General features: G+C 43.2%; 2 pseudogenes; both read left to right on the forward strand.

Moving 5' to 3' along the window:
* Positions 1-212: 212 nt before the first annotated feature.
* Positions 213-2,579, forward strand: LOC123493433 (plant cysteine oxidase 2-like; annotated as a pseudogene).
* A 14,521-nt stretch (positions 2,580-17,100) lies between these two features.
* Positions 17,101-20,784, forward strand: LOC109764416 (uncharacterized; annotated as a pseudogene).
* The last annotated feature ends 52 nt before the right edge of the window (positions 20,785-20,836 follow it).

Consider the following 20,836-nt stretch of genomic DNA (forward strand, 5'->3'; position numbering starts at 1 on the left):
AACCATCGGGACCCAAATTTGGGTCGACCTACCTGTTCCGATGGGACGGTGGTGTCCGGCATCCTAGGCACACTAAAAATAAGATATATCTTGGAAGGAGACCCTCTTTTTATTCTCTCTAGCTGGCAAGGAGGCGACGGGCGGAGGGAGAAGTGGCGGCCGGCGGGTGTCTCTGGCGTGGCTGGTTTCCAGATGAAGTGCAGACCGATACCATGGCGGTTCGTCTTCTAGTACCTGCATGTGTGATCCTACAACGATTGTTACTATCTGAATGGTGCTTCATCTAACTAGTTGCTGTGGGTAACTAGTATGGCATCTTCTGTTTACCCAAGCATGCTCTCATTCCTCTGCACAACCAACCCGGGATGACTGTCTTCAGGAAGATGCTCTTTGGTTCCATGCACCTTAAGTCGGATGACTGGGCTAGAAGTAACTCAGAGGATGGCGCTAATGCGCTCATCACCTCATATGGTAAGTTCGTAGCTTCTTTCCCCGTTCCTCTATTTCCTTATTTTCTTTAGCAATGCTCATGTCGTTGACAAATCGTTTGCTGATCTACTACTTGTCCTGACCACTCACTTCAGGGGCTCGTCTAGCAATGATAAACACAAACACTATTGTTGACGCTTCAGCCGAGGCCATAATTATGTACCCTGAAAACAGAGGCAACCTACAGTGCTTCAAGGTGCTTAGCACTTGCGCTATTCTCGACGTGATGGGACCCCCTTACAACAGCGTTGCTGGCAGGAACTGCGCGTACTACAGCGAGTCTCGATTCTAAAGCACAGCTGGTGAGTGTTTTCTTCCAGCCTTGAATTTAGTTTATGAAGAACATCTAGATGCTTGTTTCTGGTCGCTGACGAAAACGTCCTCTAGTTTCAGGTGTGGTTGGTGCACGGTACTCCTAGCTCCAGGAGATCCCCAACAAATTCTGGATGAAGGGTGTAACGATGACATCACACTTCGTCCTCTTGGAACCTGCATGACCATTGTTACCATGATCTGTACGGCGCTCTGTCTAGCTTCATTTAGCATAGTATTTTAACCAATAGACTCTAGACAGTACTGACACAACATTGTCTCTTCAAATAAAATCAATTAGTGGCATACACACTTTTAGCACGTTATTAGAATCTCTAGATTTTATTAGAATCTCTGGATTTTATTGTCTCTTCATATCTATTTCGAGCATGAAGAAAGGCGATTTTTGATAAATACACTGCATAATTTGATGAACACGAGGCTAACTATCCTCATAAATGGACATGCCATGCTAATTGCTGTTACATCCATCGGAGCGCAAATTTGGGTCGACCCTCGTTTTCTGATGGGTCGGTGTTGTCCGGCTGCCATGGCACACTCAAAAATGAGATATATAGGCAGGAGATCCTGTTATAATTCTCTCCGGCTCGCAAGGAGGCGAGGGGCGAAGTGAGAATTGGCAGCCGACAGGTGTCAACAACATTGTTGGTTTCCGGATGAAGTGCATACTGATGCTGTCGTGGTTCACCATCTAGGACCTACATGTGTGGTAGTACAACAATTGTTACAATCTGAACGACGCTTCATCTAGCTTGTTACTGTGGGTAACTAGTTTGCTATCATTCCTCTGCACAACGAACCCGGGATGACCGTCTTTAGTAAGGTGCTCTTCGGTCCCATGCACCTTAATTCGAATGACTAGGCTAGAAGTAACTTAGAGGGTGGAACTAATGCGCTAAGCACATCAGATGGTAAGTTAGTAGTTTCATTCTTTCTTCCTCTATTTCCTTCTTTTCTTTCGCAATGCTCCTACCGCTGATAAATCGTTTGCCGATCTATTTGTTGTCCTGACCACTCACTTTAGGGGCTCGTCTAGCAAAGATAAACACAAACACTGTTGTTATTGCTTCATCCGAGACCATAGTTCTATAGCCTGAAAACGGAGGCAACCTGCACTGCTTCACGACGCTTACCCCTTGTGCTAATCTCGACGTGATGGGACCCCTTACAACAGCGCTGCTGGCAGGGACTACTCTTACTATAGAAAGTCCTCGTTCTCAAATACAGCTTGTGAGTGTTTACTTCCAGTCTTGAATTCAGTTTATGAAGAACATCTGGATGCTTGCTTTTGCTCGCTGACGAAAATGTCCTCTCATTTCAGGTGTGGTTGACACACGGTACTCCTGGCTCAAGGAGATCTCCAACAACTATCAGATGAAGGGCGTAACAATGCTGTGGCACTTCGTCGTCTAGAACCTGCAGGACCATTGTTACCATGATCTTAACGGTGCTCCGTCTGGCTTGTTGTACATAACAGTTGTAACATGCGAAAGGCAAGTAGTCAGTCAGCCCAACCTAGCTCTGACTAGGCTAGCAATATCTTCTATTTACCCTTATTCGTCGGGGTTGAAACTAACTCATGTGGTCCGCAATATTCTTCTCGTGCGTCGTGGTTTTCACGTGTACATGCTAGCTTGGTTCAGAATTAGAAACATTTCTGTTTATTTTCAAAAAATGAAAAATAGAAGAAAAATAAATATATTGGGAAGCAAAGCATTGGACAGACACATGTGATATGTGGCGGTAGATGGCCTACCCTGCTTGGCAAGGAGGCAACGCGGGTGGGAGAAGCGGCAACCGACGGGTGTCCGCAGCTTGGTAGGATTGCGCGCCCACATGGACCACGTGCGTCTTCGCGTCTAGTTTACTGCACGTGTGTCCGCCTAACCTGCAAAAGCATGGGGAGACCCAAACCACTGAGAGGAAGGGAGTACAAATATGTGGCAATAAATAACCCAATATATGAATGTAAAGAAGGAATAATGTTAGGGATAGAAAAAAATACTTGAGCAATAAATAATGAAAGAGAAACCGAGGTAGTACTTGCATCACCCAGAAAAAGCAGTTTCCTCTTGCGCTCTCCTCTTCCGTTGTGTTCCAATTCCATCGTCTTTCCAAATAGCATCATTTAGCATCGTGTTCGAACCAATAGACCCTAGAGTGTAGTAACACAACATTGTCTTTTCAAATAGCATCATTTAGTGGTAGACACACTTTTAGCATGTTATTACAATCTCTAGATTTTATTGGTTCAATGAAAAATAAGCTGTAAATGCAGCCTCATTTCCATCTCGAGTATGAAGAAAGGCGACTTTTAATACATTGCATAATACAATAAATATGAGGATAACTATCCTCACAAATGCACATGCCATCGTAATGGCTGTTACATCCATCAGAACCCAATTTGGGTCAACCCACCTATTCTGATGGGTCGATGGTGTCCGGTTGCCCTGGCACACTCAAAAAATAGAAGTGGCGGCCAGCGGGTGTTTCCAGCGTGGCTGGTTTCCAGATGTAGTGCATACCGACGCGGTGGTGGTTCGTCGTCTAGGACCTGCATGCATAATCCAACAACAATTGTGACCATCTGAACGATGCTTCGTCTAACTTATTGATGTAGATAAGTACAGTTGTAACCAGCGAGCGACAGGCAGAAGTCAATCCAACCTAGCTCTCACCAGGCTAGCAAACTCTTTTTTACCCTTATTTATTGGGGATGAAACTATCTCATGTGGTCCATGATCTTCTTGTCGTGCGTCGCGATATTCACATGTACAATCTAGGTTAACTAATGGGTCTGGAATCAGAAACATTTCTGTTTCTTTTCCAAAAATGAAAAAGGGAAGAAAAATAAATATATTGGGAAGAAAAACATTGCAGAGACGTGTGTGATGTAGGGTGATAGATGGCCTGCCCTGCCTGGTGTAACATCCCAAAATTCTAAATTTTGGAATTTTATATTAAATAAATAGATTTGATTGATTGTTCGATTGTGGTGTGGTTGCTTGTGTGAAATTGAGTGAAATTCGAAATTTGTTTTGAAAGTTAAATGAGAGGGTGTAAAAGGACTTTCCCAAACTTTCATCTTGCTTTTATGATCTCCATGAATTTAAATTCTTTTCATCACAAAACCTTGGAGTGAAGATGATATGACTTCTTCCATTCAAATAAGTGAAAAAGGGTTTTTGAAAAGATTTGAATTCCATTTGGAAATATTTTAAATTCAGAAACTTTAAGCAACTCAATGATTTCAAGAGAGAAGATAAAATGACTTCTTCAAAACATCTGAAATATGAGTTGGAAGTTTAAAAGGATCAAATTTAAAGTCCTTTTGGAAATTATTTTCAATTTGGAGTTATTTGGGTTTTATTCAAATTAGTTTTCTCAAAAAATAAAATATTTGGAAAATAGGGTAAAATTATTCCCTACATCAAAAAATGGAGAGAAATAAATTTGAATTTATTTTGTTTTTTTAATGATTTTTGTGAGGTTTTATTGCGGTAGTAGCACTGTTTCATTTATTGCAATTTTTGAAGATTTTATTTGACGCCAGAAAAATGTTCATGCTGAAGAAAATATTTTTCTGAAAATTTTGATATATAATATTTTCTTTTCTTTTCTTTTTCTCTCTGTTTTAAAAAATCTCTTCGGACTGACTGGGCCGAAGCCCAGCCAGCCCAGACGCCCGCGCCGCCTTCTTCCTCGCGTGCCCGAGCGGTACTCCCCCCGGAGTCCGGCGCCGCCACGACCTCGAAGCCCCTCGCCCAAGCCGCCGTCCGCCCCCCTGGCCTTTAAAAGGCGAGGTCCGGCCGCCCGTCTCTCCTCATAAGTCACCGCCGCCTCCCGCCGCCTTTGCCTCGCCGCCGCAGCAGATCGTGTCACCGCCGTAGCCGCCGCCACACCTCGCCGCTCGCCTGCGCCGCCGCCCGCGCCTTGCCCCGCCGCCGCGTGGAGTCGCCGCCGCCCCGCGCCACCGCCAACCGTCGCCGGAGCCGATCACCGCCGACGCCCGATCCGATCCGCAGCCAACTCGCCTGAACCGGTATAAACCACCCGGTTCGCCCGGTTTTGTTTTTAGATGTTTTAGTTTTTGGTTTTCGTTTCAAAACCAGTTTCGTTTCTTTTTAGTTAGCGAACGTTTTCCGTTTAGTAGTTTTGGCGAACAATTTTCGTTCTGTAGATCTATTTAGCGAACGTCCGTTCGGTAGAATTTTTCTTTTTCTTGTTATTTTCGTCCAGGGACCCATCCGTGAATATTTTTATTTACAGATTAGTCCCTCTATTTCACACCCTCACAACTTTTTGCTCGATTGTCCAAATCCAACGAAACCAATGCCCACTTCTTCGTCATGATCTCCTCTATCCAGATAATCAACTTGAACATATTTTTGAAAGTTTAAAATTTGATTTCAAACAGATTTGAATTCAAACTTCTTTTGTTCATAACTTGAGTTTTATAACTCCGATTTAGTTGATTCTTTTTGCAAATCGAAGCTCTTGACCTAAACTTTCTGATAAGGCCAAATTCACTTAATTTTGGTACTGTTAGAATTGTTTTCTGTTGCAAGAGTTGTTTGCTTGTTTTCGAAGTTTTCCGAGATGTTTTCTTCGATTCTTTTGCATGAGTGCTTATGTATGCAATTGCTTGCTCACGATAGATTGACCAGAGTGTGACGAGTAGAACTATCAGGAGTTATGAGTGCGAATCATCTTCATCAACAGTACAGGAAAGTTCACACTTTGAACATATCCCTTTATTACCCAGTTTTTTATGCATTAGTTTCAACCCTCAAACATTGCATGAGTAGGTTTGATAACATGTGGGTACTGGGAAGTAGTTGATGGGATAGGAACCTATTGTCTTATATTCAAACCCTTGGGTGTTACTACGTTACGCTTATACTGCTTTGCTATGCTCGTAGACGTGGTTTGGTTCGAGAGAATTCATGAAAGATGTGAGAGATATAATAATTATGGGTTAACTTAAGGTGGCTACTTTAATACACATCTGGGTGGAATGGTTGGGGCACCCTGGAGCACCCAGTGGTTTGCCCGGGCACCTGGAGAACCCAGTGCTTGCCCAAGGGGATCCTGGAGTACCCGTGTGATCATCCTATGGAATGCCACCCAGGCTCAAAGGGATCATAAGATTATTCATGCTAGAAACTTTCATGTGCAGCCACAAGCCATTATGGGCTCTGGCATAGTTGAGTATGTTGTGTGAGCTCTTTCAGTGGTAGGCTAGCAGATGTGGGGGATGTAGGTGGTACTATCTACCCAGAGTAAAGAGTTAATGCTTCTGAAAGACTGTGTCTCGGTCATCCGTTTCTCAAACACCATGTAGTGTGAGAAATTCAACGGAGGAGATCGAGTCTTGTGGGGAAAAGTGCGCAAACCTCTGCAGAGTGTATAAACTAATCATGATTAGCCGTGTCCCTGGTTATGGACGTCTTGAGTCTCTGGTACTTGGATTATCATGTTGATCTCAACACTTTACTTAATTAATTTGTTGGGTTATTAATTTTAATTTGGGATTGAGTTGGAGGAACCTTCTCAATATTTTCAACCAACTTGGTAGTTAAATAAAATATATTCCTTTGTTGTAGGGAAAAATTGGCTTTATGCAAAAAAAAACTTAGAGCTTTCCACCAGCCAAATATGCATGTAGTGATAGCTATTATTCATCATTATCCTGTGGTGTGAATTTGTCAGTACATTCAATGTACTGGCCTACATGGCTGCAACGTCTCATGTTGCAGGAATCTTACGACGAGTAAGTGATACGTTAGGGTTAGAATTTCTACAGTCAACTTTGCCGTTGGTGTTGATGGGAATCCACAACCTTGTTGTTACTTCCGCTATTCGGATTGAGGTAATAGTATTTACGTTACTTTATACATGTGATTTACATCTGTTATAAATCCTCGACTACTGTGTGTGTCAGCATACCGATCTAGGGATGATACTTAAGCACAGAGACTTGACCGTCTGAGGTTGGGTCGCTACAAGATGGTATCAGAGGACATGTTGACTATAGGACGTGACCCCTAGAAACTGGCAAGCCCATAGGAAAGATTTTCTCTAAAAACTTTATCTTCAAAAGGATCTTTTACCTCTCTTCTCTTCTAAGCTTATTCAAATACCCTTTTAGTTAGACTATACCCCTTTCCCCTTTTTGACCACACGAAGATTCAACTGATGAGACCACTCCAAGAAAGTACAAGATATCGGACAACTAAGACCACTTCGGAATGAAGAGGATTTTACCCAGCATTATAATAATGGAAACTACAACGGTGGAAGACTCCGAAGACTAGGAGAATTTGAAGGTTCTGAAGAATTTCCAGATTGATATGACCTAGGAAGGCTACCCTTAGGGAACTTGTCAGACTATTGAAGCTGTCAAGACCCGAGATCAAGGTGTGTTGGAGAAAGACCAGAACATGGAGCGTTAAAAACTCAAAGTTTTTATCAAGAAAAACCTAAGGCAGGAGATATCAACTATGGAATGATAGGTCATGGCAATAACATGGACACAAACACGGCTACCCATGATGTTATCGCCCGCTTATGCTATTGTCACCATACTGAGTTAAGCATGCATTTCGACGGAAGGATTGGATGGTAGAAGGCTAATGGAGCATTTATCAGCAAAGGATGCACTTTTAACTTTAGCTGGTATATCACCAGGATCTGGACTATTACATCAAGAATTTTAAAATAGACCTTCTGGAAGCCTTATTCAACAAGGAAGATTTTCGTGAATAACTCAGGACCAGAAGCTGAAAGTAGCCAAGCTGGAGGAGCAAAACCTCGAGATACCGGAGATTCGTCAGGAGCTGAAGGACAGTAGGACCATGGTTCATGCCAAGGAGTTTGAAACCCAGAAGTGTGGAACGCAACTCCAGAGTATTAAAGGATGTGACGAGAGACTTCGCGTCAACAGAGATGATCTGGTAAAAGAACTCTAGAAGGACAAGCACGATCGGAAGAAGCCATCGGAGACATGAACAAGACTTGAAGAGTTTGGTGACTTTGAAAGATTTATTTACCTTTAGAAGACCAAACCCCTATTATATACTTACGTTAGATGCGACGATTGTGAGCTGTCATTTGTTTGATGTTTTTTCGACAGCCACAAAATAAAATCTGTCTTTTCAAAACTATTGTTTGTATTGTGTGTATCCCTCTCTATATCTCTTATCCCACCCCAAAACCCTTGGAACCAATAGAGGATGAATGGAGATAAACTCACATTTCCGGGGCCGATAAGCCAATTGGAGACAGACCGATGGATTCAGAACATGGAAGATCACATGAAGAATAACACTATAGCCGGAAAGGTTATGACCCAGCATGCTCTTCAGTGCTTTGAAAGAGGTGCTGCTACTCGGTGGAGGAGGTACCAAAACATCAATGGATGGAAAGGAGTAACCACTTGGGAAGAATTTAAGTTGACTCTGCTAAAGTCTCGGCTTGTGTCCCAGAAGTTGAAGCCTTATGGAAATGATATGAAGAAACCTTGTGCATGCAAGCTCTGTGGAGAAATAGGACACAACCATAAAGAACACAAGGATGAATGCCCTCATTGTGAAGGAAATCACCAAGCTGAAGAATGCCCAACTAGGCAGATTACTTGTTTCTTGTGTGAAGGGACTACCCACTACCCTGCTCAGTGTCACATTTACCCCATGGTACAAAGAACCATCCAGCAGAAGAAAGAAGTAATGAAAGGAGCCCTCATGGAAATTCTAGAAGAACCTGTGATGAAGGAAGAGGTGGAGGACACACCCGAAGAAGAGCCAATTAAACCCTGCGCCAAGTCTTATTCATGTGTAGAAGAAGGACACATGTCCCAGAGTTGTCTGAATGGGGACCTAGTAGAATTCCCGGCAGAGGAAGTAGAGTATGACCCACAGGAAATAGAAGCCCTGATTGGCACGGAAAAGTCCAGGAAGAGAAATAGATTGGATCCCAGGAACAACCCAATTTCTACAAAGATGGACCTGAGGCATATCACCTGTTTCAGGTGCAAAGATTCAGGGCACTACTTCAGTAGTTGCCCAAAAAGGAAGCTGAGGACCTAAGGAGGCCTTGAAATCACAAGGAAACCTCAAGAGTTGTTAGGAGTAATATGTTTCCGTTGTAATGAAGCAGGGCACTTTGCCAGGGATTGTCCCAAAGAGAAGGAGACTTGTGATAAAGAGTTGAGTCTGTGAGAAATATAGTAGTAGTAGTGGGAACAATTCTTTTGTATTGAGGTGTTGAGTAGAGGCATGTAATGGAAATGCTGGAGAGTGTAATAATGTGAGAATCAATAAAGTTAGCATCGTTGGTACGGAGTTGGATTTTATGAGTAGTTACTCTATGAAGAAAGATTTTAACCATTTTCGAGGATATGAGAAATATGGTCTATGGAAGAATTTGTGCATTCCAAGGGTGGTAGTACCCTGTGAGAACACTTGACCCCTGGAAAAGATAATGATATTTCACTGAGTGGACGTCGAACAAAATAAATACGAGTTTTGTCTTGATATGTGGGATACCCCAAGAGTATGAAGGGATGAAGTACTATTGGATATAAAGGAGGTAGAATGTTGGTAATATGGTGCAATCGTAACTCCATGATGAGTCTGAGTAATCACGTCTTAGTTTGGAACCAATAGAAGGAAGGGAGACAGTACAATTGGATGGATTTAAGAATGCTAGGAAGCTGGATGTTGGAATAATGATCAGTTGCCCCGATGATGAGTTCAAGGTTTACAAGTGATGAGATGGGCCATAACCCACAGGCCCCAGGACCTGCCAAGAAGCAAGCACACTCTTGCTGAAGGAAAAACCCTGGAAGAAGTTACGACTTTATCAACAGACGATCTTATAGGAGTAACGCAAAACCTGAGAGTTGTGAAGAAACGATAGTTGTTTGTTTGGCTTGCAGAATCAATGGATTTATCCGAACTTAGTTCGTCGACAAGTGAAATTCTGCAATGCTTGTGAGGATGACCGAGTGTTAGAATGCGAGATTCGCTAAACCATATACAAGGTAATGATTTGGGTGGGGGATGGATTGATCACCATACCGACTTACTCTTATTATTCGCCTTGCTATATGGGATGGTAAATCTAAGTGACTTACCCATAGTAGAGAGACGATGATCAAAACCCTGTTTAAACCTTAGAATGGTATGACATTTTTCCCTTGTACTAGGCAGTTGTTGCCAATCGTAGGTCATACGGTGAGAATGAAGCCCAGACCCATTTCCTGCAGGAGAAACCATAAATTGTTGACCACCATGAGATATCGGTAGTTGTTTAGTATTGGCGCCAGACCTGTCAGCTAAGAAGACCCAGTCACATAAGAATCGTACCAAGATGAAAGGACACAAGAATTGAGGAAAAGGTTATGCCACTACCGGAAGAGCCCAGAGAAGGAATTTTTCCCGAGAATCTGAGAAAAATTGACACTGCCAACAAAAAGGATGGAGTATATGAGTTTTGATGGAACCGTAACCATGCTTCTAAGGGCGGTAGCACCCCAGAACCCTGAGACGATCGATGGATTTTTGGAAGACCCCCGAACCTAACCTATTTCTTTCTAGCCTCTCCGAATCTCGAGGACGAGATTCATTTTAAGGGTGGTAGGTTTGTAACATCCCAAAATTCGAAATTTTGGAATGTTATATTAAATAAATAGATTTGATTGATTGTGGTGTGATTGGTTGTGCGAAATTGAGTGAAATTTGAATTTTTTTGAAAGTTAAATGAGAGGGAATAAAAGCAATTTCCCAAACTTTCATCTTGCTTTTATGATCTCCATGAATTCAAATTATTTTCATCACAAAACCCTGGAGTGAAGATGATATGACTTCTTCCATTTAAATAAATCAAAAAGGGTTTTTGAAAAGATTTGAATTCCATTTGGAAATATTTAAATTTAGAAACTTTAAGCAACTCAATGATTTTCATGAGAAGATAAAATGACTTCTTCAAAACATATGAAATATGAGTTGGAAGTTTAAAAGGATCAAATTTAAAGTCCTTTGGAAATAATTTTCAATTTGGAGTTATTTGGGTTTTATTCAAATTATTTTTCTCCAAAAATAAAATATATGGAAAATAGGATAAAATGATTCCCTACATCAAAAAATTGGAGAGAAATAAATTTGAATTTATTTTGGTTTTTTTAATAATGATTTTGTGAGGTTTTATAACAGCAGTAGCACTGTTTGATTTATTGCAATTTTTGTAGATTTTATTCGATGCCAGAAAAATGTTCATGCTGAAGAAAATATTTTTCTAAAAATTATGATATATAATATTCCTATATAATATTTTATTTTATTTTATTATCTTTTTCTTTTCTTTTTCTCTCTGTTTTAAAGAAATAATCTCTTCGGACCGACTGGGCCGAAGCCCAGCTGGCCCAAACGCCCGCGCTGCCTTCTTCCTCGCGTGCCCGAGCGGGACTCCCGCCGGAGTTCGGCGCCGCCACGACCTCGGAGCCCCTCGCCCAAGCCGTCGTCCGCCCTGCGAAAAACACCATCAGATTTCAAAGTAGCCCGGTCTAATTCAAAAATTCTGGGCTTTAAAAGGTGAGGCCCGGCCGCCCCTCTCTCCTCGTCAGCCGCTGCCTCCTCCCGCCGCCTTTGCCGCGCCGCCGCCGCAGATCCTGTCGTCGCCGTAGCTGCCGCCCCACCTCGCCGCTCGCCTGCGCCGCTGCCCGCGCCTTACCCGTCGCCGCGTGAAGTCGCCGCCGCCCCGCGCCACCGCCAACCGTCGCCGGAGCCGATAGCCGCCGACGCCCGATCCGATCCGCATCCAACTCACCTAAACCGGTATAAACCGCCCGGTTCGCCCGGTTTTCTTTTTAGCTTTTTTAGTTTTTGGTTTTCGTTTCAAAACCGGTTTCGTTTCTTTTTAGTTAGCGAACGTTTTCCGTTCAGTAGTTTTAGCGAACAATTTTCATTCTGTAGATCTATTTAGCGAACGTTCGTTCGGTAGAATTTTTCTTTTTCTTGTTATTTTCGGCCAGGGACCCATCCGTGAATATTTTTATTTATAGATTAGTCCCTCTGTTTCAAACCCTCACAACTTTTTGCTCGATTGTCCAAATCCAACGAAACCAATGCCCACTTCTTCGTCATGATCTCCTCTATCCAGATAATCAACTTGAACATATTTTTGAAAGTTTAATATTTGATTTCAAACAGATTTGAATTCAAACTTCTTTTCTTCATAACTTGAGTTTTATAACTCCGATTTAGTGGATTCTTTTTGCAAATCAAAGCTCTTGACCTAAACTTTCTGATAAGGCCAAATTCACTTAATTTTGGTGCTGTTAGAAATTGTTTTCTGTTGCAAGAGTTGTTTGCTTGTTTTCGAAGTTTTCCGAGATGTTTTCTTCGATTCTTTTGCATGAGTGCTTATGTATGCAATTGCTTGCTCACGATAGATTGACTAGAGTGTGACGAGTAGAACTATCAGGAGTTATGAGTGCGAATCATCTTCATCAACAGTACAGGCAAGTTCACACTTTGAACATATCCCTTTATTACCCAGTTTTTTATGCATTAGTTTCAACCCTCAAACATTGCATGAGTAGGTTTGATAACATGTGGGTACTGGGAAGTAGTTGATGGGATAGGAACCTATTGTCTTATATTCAAACCCTTGGGTGTTACTACGTTACGCTTATACTGCTTTGCTATGCTCGTAGACGTGGTTTGGTTCGAGAGAATTCATGAAAGATGTGAGAGATATAATAATTATGGGTTAACTTAAGGTGGCTACTTTAATACACATCTGGGTGGAATGGTTGGGGCACCCTAGAGCACCCAGTGATTTGCCGGGGCACCTGGAGAACCCAGTGCTTGCCCAAGGGGATCCCGGAGTACCCGTGTGATCATCCTATGGACTGCCAAAGGGATCATAAGATTATTCATGCTAGAAACTTCCGTGTGCAGCCATAAGCCATTATGGGCTCTGGCATAGTTGAGTATTTTGTGTGACCTCTTTCAGTGGTAGGCTAGCAGATGTAGGGGATGTAGGTGTTACTGTCTACTCAGAGTAAAGAGTTAATGCTTCTGAAAGACTGTGTCTCGGTCATCCGTCTCTCAAACACCATGTAGTGCAATAAATTCAACGGAGGAGATCGAGTCTTGTGGGGAAAAGTGCGCCAACCTGTGCAGAGTGTATAAACTAATCATGATTAGCCGTGTCCCCGGTTATGGACGTCTTGAGTCTCTAGTACTTGGATTATCATATTGATCTCAACACTTTACTTAATTAATTTGTTGGCTTATTAATTTTAATTTGGGATTGAGTTGGAGGAACCTTCTATATATTTTCAACCAACTTCGTAGTTAAATAAAATATATTCCTTTGTTGTAGGAAAAAATTGGCTTTATGCAAAAATAAACTTAGAGCTTTCCACCAGCCAAATATGCATGTAGAGATAGCTATTATTCATCATTATCCTATGGTGTGAATTTGCCAGTACATTGAATGTACTGACCTACATGGGTGCAACGTATCATGTTGCAGGAATCTTATGACGAGTAAGTGATCCGTTAGGGTTATGATTGGTACACTCAACTTTACCATTGGTGTTGATGGGAATCCACAACCTTGTTGTTACTTCCGCTATTCGGATTGAGGTAATAGTATTTACGTTATTTTATACATGTGATTTAACTCTGTTATAAATCCTCAAGTACTGTGTCTGAGGTCGGGTCGCTACAGCAGATGAGGAGGTAATGTCGGTGGGAGAAGCGGCGGCTTGCGGGTGTCTGTAGCGTGGCAGGCTTGCGCGCCCACGTGGAACTCGCGTGCCTCCGCGTCCACTTTTCTACATCCGCGTCCGCCTGACCTGGCGAAGGACGGGAGAATCCCGACCGGCTGAGAGGGAGGGTGTAAGAATATATGGCAATAAATAACCCAATAAATGAAAGTAAATAGGACTAATGTTTGGGATAGAAAAAGATTACTTGAGCAATAAATAATTAAAAAGAAACAAGAGGTAGTATTCGCCTCACCCACATGAAGAAGTTTCCTCTCGCACTCTCCTCTTCCATTGTATTCCAATTCCATCGACTTTCCAAATAGTTTCATTTAGCATAGTATTTGAACCAACAAACTCTAGATTGTACTGACACAACATTGCCTTTTAAAATAGCATCAATTTGTGGTAGACACACTTTTAGCCTGTTATTAGAATCTCTAGATTTTATTGGTTCAATGAAAAATAAAGTGTACATGCGGCCTCATTTCTATTTTGATCATGAAGAAAGGCGATTTTTGATAAATACACTACATAATTCTATAAACACAAGGCTAACTATCCTCACAAATGCGCATGCCATGGTAATGGCTGTTACAACCATCGGAACCCAATTTTGGGTCAACCCACTTGTTCCGATGGGTCGGTGGTGTCCGGTATCCAAGGCACACTAAAAAAAGAGATATCTAGGTCGAATATCCTCTTTTAATTCTCTCTGGCTCGCAATGACGCGACGGCCGGTGGGAGAAGTGGTGGCCGGCGGGTGTCTCTAGCGTGGCCGGTTTCCAGATGAAGCGCAGACCGATGCCGTGGCTGTTCATCTTGTAGGACCTGCATGCGTGATCCTACAATAATTGTTACCAACAAAATGGTGCTTCATGTACCTAGCTGCTGTGGGTAACTAGTTTGGCATCTTCTGTTTACCCAAGCATGCTGTCATTCCTCTACACAACCAACCCGGGATGACTATCTTCAGGAAGATGCTCTCTGGTTCCATGCACCTTAAGTCAGATGACTGGGCTAGAAGTAACTCAGAGGGTGGCGCTAATGCGCTCACCACCTCATATGGTAAGTTCGTAGTTTCATTCCCCGTTCCTCTATTTCCTTCTTTTCTTTAGCAATGCTCCTGTCACTGACATATCGTTTGCTGATCTACTTCTTGTCCTGGCCACTCACTTCAGGGGCTCGTCTAGCAATGATAAACCAAACACTATTGTTGACGCTTCAGCCGAGGCCATAGTTCAGTACCCTGAAAACGGAGGCAACCTGCACTGCTTCACGATGCTTAGCACTTGCGCTATTCTCGACGTGATGGGATCGGACCCCCTTACAACAGCGTTGCTGGCAGGAACTGCGTGTACTACAGCGAGTCTCGGTTCTGAAACACAGCTAGTGAGTGTTTTCTTCCACTCTTGAATTCAGTTTAGGAAGAACATCTAGATGCTTGCTTCTGCTCGCTGACAAAAACGTCATCTCATTTCAGGAGTGGTTGGCGCACGATACTCCTGGCTATAGGGGATCCCGAACATCTTATGGATGAAGGGTGTAACGAGGCCGTTGCAATTCGTCGTCTAGGAACCTGCATGACCATTGTTACCATGATCTGAATAGTGCCCCATCTAGCTTCATTTAGCATAGTATTTTACCCAATATACTCTAGAGAGTAGTGACACAATATCGTCTTTTCAAATAAAATAAATTAGTGGTATACACACTTTTAGCATGTAATTAGAATCTCTAGATTTTATTGGTTCAATGAAAAATAAAGTGTACATGCGGCCTCATTTCTATTTTGATCATGAAAGAAAGGCGATTTTTGATAAATACACTACATAATTCCATAAACACAAGGCTAACTATCCTCACAAATGTGCATGCCATGGTAATGGCTGTTACAACCATCGAAAACCAATTTTGGGTCGACCCACTTGTTCCGATGGGTCGGTGGTGTCCGGTATCCAAGGCACACTAAAAAAGAGATATCTAGGCCGAATATCCTCTTTTAATTCTCTCTGGCTGGCAATGACGCGACGGCCGGCGGGAGAAGTGGCGGCCGGCGGGTGTCTCTAGGGTGGCCGGTTTCCAGATGAAGCGCAGACCGATGCCGTGGTTGTTGGTCTTGTAGGACCTGCATGTGTGATCCTACAATAATTGTTACCATCAAAATGGTGCTTCATGTACCTAGCTGCTGTGGGTAACTAGTTTGGCATCTTCTGTTTACCCAAGCATGTTGTCATTCCTCTGCACAACCAACCCGGGATGACTATCTTCAGGAAGATGCTCTCTGGTTCCATGCACCTTAAGTCGGATGACTGGGCTAGAAGTAACTCAGAGGGTGGCGCTAATGCGCTCATCACCTCATATGGTAAGTTCGTAGTTTCATTCCCCGTTCCTGTCACTGACAGATCGTTTGCTGATCTACTTCTTGTCCTGGCCACTCACTTCAGGGGCTCGTCTAGCAACGATAAACCAAACACTATTGTTGACGCTTCAGCCGAGGCCATAGTTCAGTACCCTGAAAACGGAGGCAACCTGCACTGCTTCACGATGCTTAGCACTTGCGCTATTCTCGACGTGATGGGATGAGACCCCCTTACAACAGCGTTGCTGGCAGGAACTGCGTATACTACAGCGAGTCTCGGTTCTGAAACACAGCTATTGAGTGTTTTCTTCCACTCTTGAATTCAGTTTAGGAAGAACATCTAGATGCTTGCTTCTGCTCGCTGACGAAAACGTCATCTGGTTTCAGGAGTGGTTGGCGCACGATACTCCTGGCTATAGGAGATCCCGAACATCTTATGGATGAAGGGTGTAACGATGCCATTGCAATTCGTCGTCTAGGAACCTGCATGACCATTGTTACCATGATCTGAACAGTGCCCCGTCTAGCATCATTTAGCATAGTATTTTAACCAATATACTCTAGAGAGTAGTGACACAACATTGTCTTTTCAAATAAAATAAATTAATGGTATACACACTTTTAGCATGTTATTAGAATCTCTAGATTTTATTGGTTCAATGAAAAATAATGTGTACATGCGGCCTCATATATATTTCGAGCATGAAGAAAGGCGATTTTTGAGAGGCTAGCTATCCTCATAAATGCACATGCCATGGTAATAGCTGTTACAACCATCGGAGCCCAAATTTGGGTCGACCCTCCTGTTCCGATGGGTCGGTGGTGTCCGGTTGCCATGGCACACTAAAAACTGAGATATCTAGGCAGGAGATCCTCTTTTAATTCTCTCCGGCTGGCAAGGAGGCGAGGGTCGAAGGGAGAAGTGCCAACCGGTGGGCGTCTCCAACATTGTTGGTTTCCGGGTAAAGTGCATATTGATGCCGTGGTGGTTCGCCGTCTAGGACATACATGCATGATACTTCAACAATTGTTACAATTTCAATGACGCTTCATCTAGCTTGTTGCTGTTGGTAACTAGTTTGGTATCTTCTGTTTACCCAAGGATGTTGTCATTCCTCTGCACAACAAACCCGAGATGATTGTCTTCAGCAAGATGCTCTTCGCTGCCATGCACCTTAAGTCGTATGACTGGGCTAGAAGTAACTCAGAGGGTGGAAATAACGCGCTCACCACATCAGGTGGTAAGTTAGTAGTTTCATTCCCTGTTCCTTTATTTCCTTCTTTTCTTTAGCATTGCTCCTGTCACTGACAAACTGTTTGCTGATCTATTTCTTGTCCTGACTAGTAACTTCAGGGGCTCGTCTAGCAAAGATAAACACAAACACTGTTGTTGGCGCTTCAGTCGAGACCAAAGTTCTGTACCCTGAAAACGGAAGGAACCTGCACTATTTGACGGCGCTTACCACTTGCGCTACTCTCGACGTGATGGGACCCCTTACTACAGCGCTGCTGGCAGGGACTGCTTGTACTATATATAGCAAGTCCCCGTTCTCAAATATAGCTGGTGAGTGTTTTCTTCCAGTCTTGAATTCAGTTTATGAAGAACATCTGGATGCTTGCTTCTGCTCGCTAAGGAAAATGTCCTCTGGTTTCAGGTTTGGTTGACGCACGGTACTCCTCGCTCAAGGAGATCCCCAACAACTATCGGATGAAGGGCGTAACGATGACGTGGCACTTCATCGTCCAGAACCTACATGACCATTGTTACCATGATCTTAATGGCGATCCGTCTTGCTTGTTGTAGATAACAGTTGTAACCTTCGAAAGGCAGGCAGGCAGTCAGTCCAACCTAGCTCTGACCAGGCTAGCAAAATCTTCTTTTTATCCTTATTCGTCGGGGTTGAAACTATCTCCTGTAGTCCGCGATCTTCTTGTCGCGCGTCGTGGTTTTCACGTGTACATTCTAGCTTGGTCTGGAATCAGAAACCTTTCTGTTTATTTTCAAAAAATGAAAAACAGAAGAAAAACAAATATATTGGGAAGCAAAGCATTGGACAGACACATGAGATATGTGGCGATAGATGGCCTACTCTGACTGGAAAGGAGGCAACGCGCGTGGGAGAACGGCAGCCGACAGGTGTCTATAGGGTGGCAGGATTGCGCGCCCACATGGACCGCGCGCTTCTTCGGGTCCAGATTACCGCACGCATGCCCGCCTGAGCTGCAAAGCATGGGTGAGACCCGAACGACTGAGAGGTAGGGAGAATATATGGCAATAAATAACCCAATATATGAATGTAAAGAAGGCATAATGTTAGGGATAGAAAAACAATATTTTAGCAATAAATAATGAAAAAGAAACCGGAGGTAGTATTCGCCTCGCCCAGAAGAAGCAGTTTCCTCTTGCGCTCTCCTCTACCGTTGTGTTCCAATTCCATCGTATTTCCAAATAGCATCGTGTTCGAACCAATAGACTCTAGAGAGTAGTAACACAACATTGTCTTTTCGAATAGCAGCATTTAGTGGTAGACACGCTTTTAGCATGTTATTAGAATCTCTAGATTTTATTAGTTCAAGGAAAAATAAGCTGTACATGCAGCCTCATTTCCGTCTCGAGTAAGAAGAAAGGCGTGTTTTTAATACATTGCATAATACAATAAATACGAGGATAACTATCCTCACAAATGCACATGCCATGTTAATGGTTGTTACAACCATCGGAACACAATTTGGGTCGACCCACTTGTTCTGATGGGTCGTTGGTGTTCGGTTGCCCTGGCACACTCAAAAAATAGAAGTAGCGGCCAACGGGTGTCTCCAGCATGGCTGGTTTCCAGATGTAGTGCATACCGACGCCGTGGTGGTTCGTTGTCTAGGACCTGCATGCATAATCAAACAACAATTGTGACCATCAGAACGATGCTTCGTATAACTTATTGATGTAGATAAGTACAGTTCTAACCAGCGAAAGGCAGTCAGTAAGTCAATCCAACCTAGCTCTCACCAGTCTAGCAAACTCTTTTTTACCCTTATTTATCGGGGATGAAACTATCTCATGTCGTCCGTGATCTTCTTGTCGTGCATCGCGATATTCACGTGTACAATCTAGCTTAACTAATGGGTCTAGAATCAGAAACATTTTTGTTTCTTTTCCAAAAATGAAAAAGGGGGAAGAAAAATAAATATATTGGGAAGCAAAACATTGGACAGACACATGTGATGTAGGGTGATAGACGGCCTACCCTGCCTGGTGAGGAGGCAACGCGGGTGGGAGAAGCTGCGGCTGGCGGGTGTCTGTAGCGTGGCAGGCTTGCGCGCCCACGTGGAACGCGCATGCCTCCATGTGCACTTTACTGCATGCGCATCTGCCTGACCTGGCGAAGGATGGGAGAGACCCAAACGGCTGAGAGGGAGGGTGTTAGAATATATGGCAATAAATAACCCAATAAATGAAAGTAAAGAGGAATAATGTTTTGGATAAAAAAAGAATAGTTGAGCAACAAATAATTAAAAATAAACCAGAGGAAGAAGTTTCCTCTCGTGCTCTCCTCATACATTGTGTTCCAATTCCATCGACTTTCCAAATAGCTTCATTTACCATAGTATTTGAACCAACAAACTCTAGAGTGTAGTGACACAACATTGTCTTTTAAAATAACATCAATTAGTTGTAGACACACTTTTAGCATGTTATTAGAATCTCTAGATTTTATTGGTTCAAAGAAAAATAAGGTGTACATGCGGCCTCATTTCTATTTTGCGCATGAGGAAAGGCGATTTTTGATAAATACACTACATAATTCTATAAACACGCGCCTAACTATGCTCACAAATGCGCATGCCATGGTAATGGCTGTTACAACCATCGGAACCCAAATTTGGGTCGACCCACCTGTTTCGATGGGACGGTGGTGTCCTGCATCCAAGGCACACTAAAAAAGGAGATATCTAGGCAGGAGATCCTCTGGCTGGCAAGGAGGTGACGGTCGGAGGGAGAAGTGGCGGCCGGCGAGTGTCTCTAGCGTGGCTAGTTTCCACATGAAGTGCAGACCGATACCGTGGCGGTTCGTCTTCTAGTACCTGCATGTGTGATCCTACAACAATTGTTACCATTTGAATGGTGCTTCATCTAACTATTTGATGTGGGTAACTAGTTTGGCATCTTCTGTTTACCCAAGCATGCTGTCATTAATCTGCACAACCAACCCGGGATGACTGTCTTCAGGAAGATGCTCTTTGGTTTCATGCACCTTAAGTCGGATGACTGGGCTAGAAGTAACTCACAGGATGGTGCTAATGCGCTCACCACCTCATATGGTAAGTTCGTAGTTTCATTCCCCGTTCCTCTATTTCATTATTTTCTTTAGCAATGCTCATGTCGCTGACAAATTGTTTGTTGATCTACTGCTTGTCCTGACCACTCAGTTCAGGGACTCGTCTAGCAATGATAAACACAAACACTGTTGTTGACGCTTCAACCGAGGCCATATTTCTGTACCCTAAAAACGGAGGCAACCTGCACTCCTTCAAGGTGCTTACCACTTGCGCAATTCTCGACGTGGTGGGACCCCCTTACAACAGCGTTGCTGGCAGGAACTACGCGTACTACAGCGAGTCTAGGTTCTGAAGCTCAGCTGGTGAGTGTTTTCTTCCAGTCTTGAATTCAGTTTATGAAGAACATCTAGATGCTTGCATCTACTCGCAGAAGAAAATGTCCTCTAGTTTCATGTGTGGTTGTCGCACGGTACTCCTGGCTCAAGGAGATCCCAACAACTTCTTTATGAAGGGCGTAACGATGCCATCGCACTTCGTCATCTAGGAACCTGCATGACCATTCTTACCATGATCTGAATAGCGCTCCGTCTAGCTTC

This window comes from Aegilops tauschii, chromosome 1, assembly GCF_002575655.3.
Source record: "Aegilops tauschii subsp. strangulata cultivar AL8/78 chromosome 1, Aet v6.0, whole genome shotgun sequence".
NCBI lineage: Eukaryota > Viridiplantae > Streptophyta > Magnoliopsida > Poales > Poaceae > Aegilops > Aegilops tauschii.